Source organism: Dermacentor andersoni, chromosome 2 (assembly GCF_023375885.2).
Source record: "Dermacentor andersoni chromosome 2, qqDerAnde1_hic_scaffold, whole genome shotgun sequence".
Lineage (NCBI taxonomy): Eukaryota > Metazoa > Arthropoda > Arachnida > Ixodida > Ixodidae > Dermacentor > Dermacentor andersoni.
Window position 1 is genome coordinate 152,474,096 of NC_092815.1, and position 10,374 is coordinate 152,484,469.

Below are 10,374 nucleotides of genomic sequence, written 5' to 3' on the forward strand. Positions count from 1 at the left end.
ATCATGAGCCAACTATGGATCGCAATTGTTGCACTCTAAAATTTTGGTGTCCAGCATAGTGTATCTTTGTCTTAGAGAGCATGGTGAAAGGGGTCCCCCTCATTTCTCTTCGAATTGTAATCCACTGCGCCTTGCAAAGTTGGCATGTAATAAATATGGGCTATATTGTGAGTTACGTCTTGGTGTCGTTCCTGACATTACCAGTGTGCACACTGAGTTACAACTCGGTGGCCTTATGAACCTTACATATTTATAAAAGGGGCAATGTGAGGAATTATAATGTGAAGGTGAAGAAAGCGTAAAAGACAATAAAATTTTTTTATGTATTTGACTAGCAAGACGAGAGTACTGTCGAATATTATACTTTTTTTCTAGTTTCGGGGCAGTTACCTGCCCCTGATTTGGCTTTAGCGTCGGCTGGGGGGGTAGGCTTAGCCCCCCCCCCTCCCCGGGTGATGCCAAAGCCAAATCCCCCTCCCCTCCACACGCACACCTAAAGTGTCATTACTAAAGCTTTCTCAACCACATCATTCGAGGTCTCTTTTGACCTTCCTCGACCTTTTCACTTGAAATTTTGCTAGGGCTAATAGCCTACTGCATCATTGTTGGCGCGGACGTGCACAGCATTTAATTCATACTTTCGCTTTATTTCTGCAAATCCTGACAATAGGAGGATGCGCGCATTAGAAGCACTAGGGGCGGCTGCCTCATCCGTATTTTCTAACTTCAACATTGTTTTAAATTTCCACTGTAAACACAATGCACATACACAATATATTTAAATATACACACAGGACAAAGTTTATTATACTTTTGAAAGAGATGGAGGTAGCCAATTACAAGTTATTTCTAAAGGTATGAATAGCCTATGCCTAGAGAATGAATATTTTGCTGTACGTTCACCATGCTTCAAATTGCTTAGCGTGCTTTATTGACCATGAAAAGAACCTATAGGCTTCAGTGAACCCTTCAACAGAGTCTTTTATCTATGGCGTGTGAAATGCACGTGAATATTTTGTGCCTCAGTATTGCTTCTCTGTCTAGTAAGCAATGCTAACGACCCACGAAAAAAAAAATTTTTATAATTGACAACATTTATTAGGGATGGAAACATCATCGGTTGCATGCAAAGGTCAGAATTATATACAGGGTGTCCCAATTAGTTACATGGACCAAGATTTGAGAAAACAGCAAAGCGATACTCTCAGAAAACCTTGTACATATTGTTTCCAGTAAAGTAGAGTAGCTGCCAGTAGTTTTTTCGTTACTGAGGGTTAATTAGGTAATTGTAAATAATTATCTAACTCGAGATGTACTATCATAATTATCAAAGTGTCAATGAGGCATTTGAAGGCGCAGCCAAGGGACATCTAACAGCGGTATTTTCAGCGAGGTGCTAATTTCGTGCTAATTTTTTTCGGACCGATCAATAAACCCCGCGAAATATGGACAATACCACGTGACTATGCTCCCACCCATATCATAAAGCAGCGCCCTCGAACAGGCTCCCTCTGAGCTATCCAGAACGAAATAAAGGGAATAAAGGAAGACAGCGTGATCGGGCTAGTGTCTTATCTACCACGCCCCGGCCGAAGTAACACGTCACATTTGGTGTTAGTTGGAAACAAGCTGTGATAGCTGTTGTCTTAGCGTAGATAAAGTGCACGGATGTTTTTTTTTTTTTTTTTTTTTGCCACAACACCTTTCACCACGAAAGCGAATTGACAACGTCAGTAGAAAGGTTTAAAGGTGCGTTTTATTTCGTCCCTGTCGCCATATGTTTCTCTAATGAGCAGAAGGTAAACAAGATCTTTGCCTTGGGATCTGCAAACGGCAACAAGAGGATGGCCGCAAATATATCTATCAGTCATGGAAGTGTGGCGGTAGACCAAACGCATCGACTATCATCAGAAATTATGAAAACCTGAGAGAAGTCGGCAGCTTCAAGAAACAGCGGTGGAACCTAACCTAACCTAACCTAAATCTAAGCACACTGGTGTTTTCGCATTTCACCCCCATCTAAATGCGGCCGCCGCGGCCGGGATTCAATCCCGCGACCTTGTGCTCAGCAGCCTGACACTATAGCCACTGAGCAACCGCGGCGGGTTGGTTTTTGGTGGACCAAGCGTCTCGTGCTTTCTTCGATATACCTTTAACAGCCACATCAGCCGCCCAAAGTAGACATTCGATTGTTACCAACATACTTTCCTTTGCGTTTTTTTTTCATTACGGTTCCCCGCCCCACAAAAGGAAAGAAAAAAACGTTGCGGCGCAACGAATTGTCGCATGGTGAAAGTTCTATTTTGTCACTTCTTTTGCGGAAAGTAATGGGCCATGGGACGCTTCAGCTGCCCGATACTCTTATTATATTATTGGGATAGCAATTATATGGAGACTCTAGGCGCATTCCTGCCGTCGCCCTCATGTTCCGCATAAATGCCAAGGGCGATAACATCGTGACCGCGCGCCGCATGCTGTATGTGCGAGTGAAAGCGTGTGGAGAATGAGGGGAATGGTTGAGCCGACGATGGTGGCTCAGTCCTGTGTGCGCAAAGGAGAAAAGCGGGGAACAAGCGCGCCGCCTTCCGTCGCGCGCGATACATCGGGGGGAGTGGATGGAATTGGGGCGGGATCTAGGATTCTGTGAATTTGTGATTGCGCAACATGTTTATTTGCCTTGTTTGACCCATTATATTCTGGGACTTTTTCTTAGATACGTAGATTTTTTGGAGACTTATACGTATGTTTAGATATCTTGTTGCGAAGTCTTGTGTATACGTGCAGTGAACTTTGTTTCCAGTGACAATTTTTTGCCCTTTATCAAGCTGTATCTTCGCATTTGTATATTCCATTGTATCTTCGCATTTGTAACGTACGAGGGGGAGTCAAATGAAAGTGAGCCTACCCACCCCGCGCAATTATGGTTCTCTTCATTATCTGCAAGGCCTGCGCGTAGCACGCAGACATCTCTCATTTACAAAAGTGGCACGCAACTGTGAAGATATATGTTCTTTAATGCGCTCATACACTGGGTTGAACATGGTTGCGTGACGTAATGGACGCTCCAGAAGTTGAGCAGCGTGGTGCCGTGAGGTTTCTGACAGCTGAAGGTGTTTCCCAAAAGGAAATTGGTCACCGTATGGCTGCCGTGTACATTGAACATTACATTTCATTGGCCACTGTGAAGCGTTAGAACAAATGGTTCAAAGAAGTACGTGAAAGCTGCAAAGACGATCCCAGACGGGGCCAAAGCCATCATGCAGTCACCCCTAACAAAATTGCAAAGGTTGATGAGCTGATGACACAATAACGGAGGATAAGCATCGATGAACTGGCAGAGCATGTGAACATCAGTCGTGGTTCAGTTCACCGTCACCGTTCACGCCATAATTTATGAACATCTCGGTTATCGGCTCTCGTGTGCGCAATGGATGCCCAAGATTTTGAACCACCGCCAGAATACAGAGAACTTCGGCGCTGCCTTTACTCATCCGATCCGGTATCACAATAAGGGTGACGATTTCCTGTCTGCAGTTGTGATCGGTGACAAACCATGGTGCCACTACTACGAGCCTGAAACACGAAGGCAAAGCTTACAATTGAAACATTCGAATTCACCGCCCCCAAAGAAAGCAAAGGCCATCATTTCCCCCGGAAAGGTGTTGTTGACCTTTATTTTTCGATCGTCAGGGGCCATTACTGATATAATTTGCTAAATCTTGAGAGGCTATCAACTGTTTCCGATATTGTGAAACGCCGGATCGGCTGCGTGTCGTAATCAAGAACAAGCTACGTGAAAAATTGACGAATGGGGTCATCTTGTTCCACGACAATGCCCCTCCCCACGTCGCTGATGCGGGTAATATAAAACTGACAAAGTTCAAGTGGGAAACGCTACAATATCCGCCATACAGCTCAGATCTGCCGCCTTGCGACTTCCACATTTTGGGACAACCGTAAAAACAGCTCAAGGGAACCAGATTCGTCTCGGACGATGACGTGAAAGTCAGTTGCAGACGTTTTGAAGCAGCAACCCAAGGAGCCTTATGAGACGGCAATTACGCGACTCGTTAGTCAATGGGACAAATTTCTAAATGCTCATGGAGGCTACTTTTAAATAAAGTAACCCGTTTGTCATATATTCGCATTGGCTCACTTTCATTTGAATCGCCCTCGTATATTCTGCAGAACTCCTGCTTTTTATACGTGCTTTCTGCTGCGACTATAATTTCTGTGCAACTACTCACGATACACGATCGGTGACAGCTGCTCCTGCGTAATACATTGAACAAATGACAGCGTCATTGAGATTTTTCACTGGCCGTTGCATATGTATACAAGAATGTAAACAAGGATCTTGAATGACAAAGTTTCATTAACATATTTGTCCTCAACTTGTTCATTTCATGGCCTTTACATGTTTTATATCAGCGGCATGCACTGCTTTGCTGGTTTCGAACTGATGTAGTTCTGAAGTTCGTATGATATTTTCTTTACTTATTAAATAGACAAACATGGAAGCATTGACATCAGTTTTGTTGGGCACAGTTTTTGGCATATACGAGTATAATATTTTATGACAAAATACATATTTTACTTCTATTGACATACATGTAAAACGCAGAAACGCTTTTCTGAGATAACTCCTGAATCGCTTTTAATGACATTTGTTGCATTTGAGAGAGTAAGTTAAATTCTAGTGTTTCTTGGAAGCGGAATTTCGATTTAGTGCCGGAACATTGTTTAATATATTTTGAAAAATTCGAAATGTCGAAAAAAAAATTGGAGGGCGAAGTTTACAGATGCTTGCATCAGATGCTTTGCATCAAGAACAGATATCGCGGTCCTGTAAACGGCATCCATTACACCATTCAAAGCGGACAAATTCGATATGTCTATTTGTATCTTACGTGAATTTGTTATGTTATGTACAAGGGTTCTGCAAGAGCCGTATTTACATAATACTTAATTTTTTTACACTCATGTGTAACATATCAATTTTGCCCCCTGTAGATGTACTATTATGTGCAATTCACAGAATTGTGATATCAATTGTCATTGCTGATTTACAGATTTGTAAACATCATTGTTTCGTTTTCAGAAAATTTTTGATTTTTGCCACTTTTCAATAAAATATTGACGACCTAAATCGAAAATTCGAAACAAACAGTCACTAGGATTTAGGTTTTTCTTTTAAATGCAACAAACTTCATCAAATTTGATGCAGTGGTTGCCGAGAAAAACGAATTCTCCTTCTACATGTATTTAGATAGACCTAATGTTTCCTCTTAGGAGGAGGCCGAGCTGCAATGTGAACCCCCCCCCCCCCCCCTCCGAACGAAATTTTTGGCTACGCCACTGGTGTGACCCGACAAGGAAGCCACCCGAGAACAAAGCCACAGAGTTGCACTCTTGGACAGAAAAGAAATCTGAAAAGGTACCAACTGTGCTGCTCCAAACAGTTCAAGTATGGGCAGAGGGACGAAGAAGATCGCTCACTCGTCTACTCTTTGACGGAGGTAGCCCACGAAGCTTTGTCACTAAAAGACTTTCACGTGAACTGCAACTAGAGGTCGTAGGTGAAGAGGACATCACAATCTACCCATGCGGAGGAGCAGGAAACATTATCAAAGAGAAGCGCAGAAGAGTAAAAATTTGGCTAAGAAGTCAATACGACCGTAAAGAGCACTCTATCGAAGCTCTGGAAATACCGGAGATCTGCTTTGATTGGCTTCACGTTCCTGAGGACATCCTAAAAGAGGTGCAAGCGGACATGGATGAACTGGCAGATATGACTGTTGCATCAGCCCATTTGATGGAAAGCGGGATCGACATTCTTATCGGTGCTGACTATTACTGGACTTTGGTGTGTGGTGAAGTCAAGAAGCTGCAAGGCGCATAGTTGCGGTAAAGACCGAATTTGGCTGGACTCTGCAAGGAGCGATCCCCAGCAGTAGCTCAGCTACATACTGCTCAACCGTGGCAGTGCTTCGTGCCGGAGTGTTCACCGACACAACCAGCTTGTCCATGGAGCTTAAGTCGTTTTGGGGACTTGAGAGCATTGGAATTATCGACTCTTGTGTCCAAACGAACGAAGAAAGCGAAGAAGTCATGAGCACATTTTCGGCATCGGTAGAGAAAATGGACAAGCGCTATGAGGTAGCACTGCCCTGGAAACCCTTGAACATGCAACTCGTCGACAACAAAGCTGTTGCAAAAAAGCACTTGACTAACCTCACGAAGAGGTTAATGAAAGATGAGACTATACTGATCAAGTATGACAAGGCTATCCATCAGTACCTGGAACAAGGGTTCGCAGAACGACTTCCATCGCAAGAAAGCAACACCAAACGATTCATTCTTCAAGCATCGGCTCGTATATATGACCCACTTGGCCTCATTTCTCTGGTCACAGTTACAACCAAGTTGATGTTTCAAACACTGTGGGAATTGGGTATTGGTTGGGACGCCCCTCTGCGTGAAGAAGTCAAAGCAGCTTGGACGCAGTGGCACACACAGCTACACCATTTAACGGACATAACAGTGCCAAGACGATATGGTAGCTTACCCAACGGTAGCTGGAAGGAAGTACACGTCTTCACAGATGCCAGCCCCAAAGCTTACGGCGCAGTTGTATATTTGCGCATCTCCGGGGTCAAGGAAGCAAAGGTTACTGTGGTCCTCTCAAAGTCGCGACTAGCACCAATTAGGAAAATTTCTCTTCCAAGACTGGAATTGATGGGCATGGTGATAGGGGCTCGACTGAGGGAATATTTGGAGTGGTCACTGAGCCTTCCAATAGCCAAATGGTATCTGTGAACTGATTCATCTATTGCGCTGCATTGGGTGCGAGGTCCAGCACAACAATGAAAACCCTTTGTCGCCAACAGAGTGTTGGAAATTCAGCAGCGATCGGATCCAGACATCTGGAATCACTGTCCTGGGATCGAAAATCCCGCCGACCTTTTGACAAGGGGAGTCACACCTCAGGCACTCAAGTTGAGCTCACTTTGGTGGAATGGAGCTGCTTGGCTTTCGAAGCCATCTACTTGCTGGCCAAGGCATGAAGGCACCGCTGAAGGCACCGCTTCGCGTTCACAACGTGACTGTAAAGGTATCTGTCTTGCTTCTGCAGAAATATAGCTCCCTCTCTAGACTGGTTCGAGTGACAGCTTGGGTTTTACAATTTTTCCATAACGCCAAGCACCCCGGTCAAAAATACGAGGGACCTATTACGACAGAGGAAGTTCAAAAGGCGCATACTTGTTTGATTCTTCAAGTACAATTCGAGGGCTTCCAAGAGGAACTCCAGTGTCTTCGCCGCTCGACACGCATGCCAAGCGATTCTCCGATACGTGATCTCAGCGTCATCTACGACGACGATGGAGTGCTGAGAGTGGGAGGAAGGCTCATTGCAGCCGAGTTGTCCTACAATGTGAAGCATCCTGTTATCCTACCGTCATGAGAGTGGCTTGTTGGGCTAGTTGGTACATTGTTATACTAGGGTAATGCCAGAAAACTTGAGAGTAGAAAAAATCAAGAGGCAGACATAGACAAAGAGACAGGAAGGTGGCTGGTCCAGCCACCTTCCTGTCTCTTTGTCTATGTCTGCCTCTTGATTTTTTCTACTCTCAGGTTTCCTGGCATTCTCCTAGTATATCCTACCGTCAAGACATCCCTTCACAGAGCTAACGATCAGCGCAACCCACCGCCATCTCCTGCATGCAGGCGCACTGGAGGCTCTTACCGAATTGAGGAAAATGTACTGGATCATGCGGGGAAGGCAAATTGTGAAAAAGGTGCTTAAGAAATGTGTGACTTGCAACCATTTTAACAGCCGAGCTGCTACTGAGCCAGTCGCTCCTCTGCCTCGTGAGAGGGTAACACACCCTTTGATGTTACCGGTGTAGATTTTGCTGGCCCACTGAACACAAAGGATCAAGGAAATAACCGGAAGTCTTACATCGTTATTTTCACATGTGCAGTGACCAGGGCAATAAACCTCGCATTGGTGACCGACATGTCCACCTCAAACTTCCTGATGGCGTTCCGAAGATTTATCTCGAGAAGAGGAGTTTGTCGAGTGATCTTTTTTGACAACACCAGGACATTCCAGAGCGCTTCTAAGGATCTAAGGCGACTATGGACAACAATAAGAGGAGAAGAAATTCACAACTTCTTCACAAGCCTCCAGATACGCTGGAAATTTGTAGCTGAGAAAGCTGCTTGGTGGGGAGGATTCTGGGAAAGAATCGTTCGGTCCGTCCAAACGTCGTTGAAGGAGGTCTTGGGAAACAGCTACTGCAACTTCGAGGAGCTCACGACAATCCTAACTGAAATCGAAGCTATCATCAACTCTAGACCCTTTACCTACGTCTACACAGAGGCGAGCGAACCCGAACCTCTAGCACCATCGCATTTTCTGGTAAAAAAGCGACTGACCACTCTTCCTGACAGTGGTTCCACTACAGAGGTGGCTCAGCCCCCTGGTCAACTCACTCGTCGCTGGCACTACCGACAAAGAATGGTCGGCCAATTTTGGCGTCGCTGCCAAAAGGAGTATCTGACGAGTCTCCGGTCAGCACATTTCGCTGTTCTAAATTCGTCAAGCGCACTGAAGAAAAACTCTTGTTTTAGTCCATGAACACTATCCACCGAGGCAACTCTGGAAAACTGGACAAGTGGCAGAAGTGCTTCTCGGACGAGATGGAAGAATCAGAGCTTGCATGGTGCGCATGCCTAATGGAACTACATTGAGAAGACCGATTCAACTGTTGTACCGCATGGAATACATGGACGAGTGACCTGAAGCTCATTCCGGGGGAAGTATAAAGAAACTGCCAACTTTAGCCTCATTCTTTTCGTCAACGGGCAACCCTGTGCTCCTCCGAACTCGCTCGGCAACGGGCATCACAATCGAAATAAAGTTTAGTTGTTTTGTTCATTTCAAAGAAGCAGTCGGTTCTTTTTTTGACCTACCATAATTTCTTCACCTCTGTTAACGCTGAGATGCGTACGGATGACATAAAAGGTTCTTCACTTTTACGATTTTTGGCGTATATGTGCAGCGCGACACAGACGTGGGACAAACAATGAACGACACGTTTGTGTCACGCTGCACATATAGGCCAAGAATGTTAACTTACCAACTAGCCCAGTTCGCCGTCTCGCTTGTGCGATTGTTCTGACTATGCGGCTCTAGAATAGTGTTTTTAAAACAGAGTAAATGCTAGCGAATACAATTTGCTCGCTGCACCCTGGTTTTATTTGCTGTCTTCTTCTTTAATTTTTTGTCGACCTTCTGATTTTTCATGTAACGTTGATTGATGTGCTAGTGTTCATTGTTTTGTAGTAAGCGAAAACCTCGCGCGCTCCCGCTTACGAGACAGCTGTGCTTGCTTCACCATTTACCGCCCGCAAGATCTTGCTTGTTCGATCGACCTTAGTCTACGTGAACAATGTAAAATTATGCCTGTATGTTTAATGAGCGCTGTATTATAGGAAATTCACCCGAGCAATGTGAAAAGATCAAGGAAAATGTCATACTACAGTCTGCAATGTGTGAATAATTACTTTGCAAGTTTGCCATCTTGACGGGATTAGTGCAATAAAAATAAGCTGTTGTTATTCTTAATAGCATTTTGTCTTTCTAGTTGCTTTGGATTCTGTCTCCCAAGGCTCCAACGAGCACTCTTACCCTTCTGCCAGCTTGCAGCCATCGTTCATCCTTTCCTTTGTACGAAATAAAGTTTATTTAGACGCTCGTCCATCTTCAATCTTTTTCCACTTGAGGATTTCCTTTTACGAAGCAGCTGGCAAGTCTGGGGCACGAATGAATCGTAAAAATAAAGCTTTCCATTAAAATTTCGCACGTGAACGTTTGAAAGACGTTTAAATCTACGTATCGGCACTGCATATATCGAAAACGTGTAGCTGCTGTGAACGACGGTTAGTGATAAATGACGCTCTGTTAACGGTCCCTGACATAACTGCAGGCACGATAGTTCTCTTGGCAACGATCATTAATCGGCTGGTTTCGGCAGCCAAAATGCTCTCATAATTCTCCACCTTACGTATGTGAAGCTTTCTTTAAACACCCTTTAAAACATTTCTTGCCTTCCGGCCTCGGTGAGAAAACTTCATATGCATGCTGAAAAATATTGCACCGCTTTTTGTTGCCAAGTACAGCGCACTTGCACGCGAATTATCGAGCTGTTAGAGCCACGGGCCTAGTCATGATCTTATTTCGGGGTATCGAGCGGGGTCCTCCTTTGTATGTACGTTCGTGCGTGTGCTTGTATATGTGTGTATATCTGTACATACTAACAAAATTTTCGGGGGTTGGAATCCTGCTTCATTCCGGCTATGCCAATG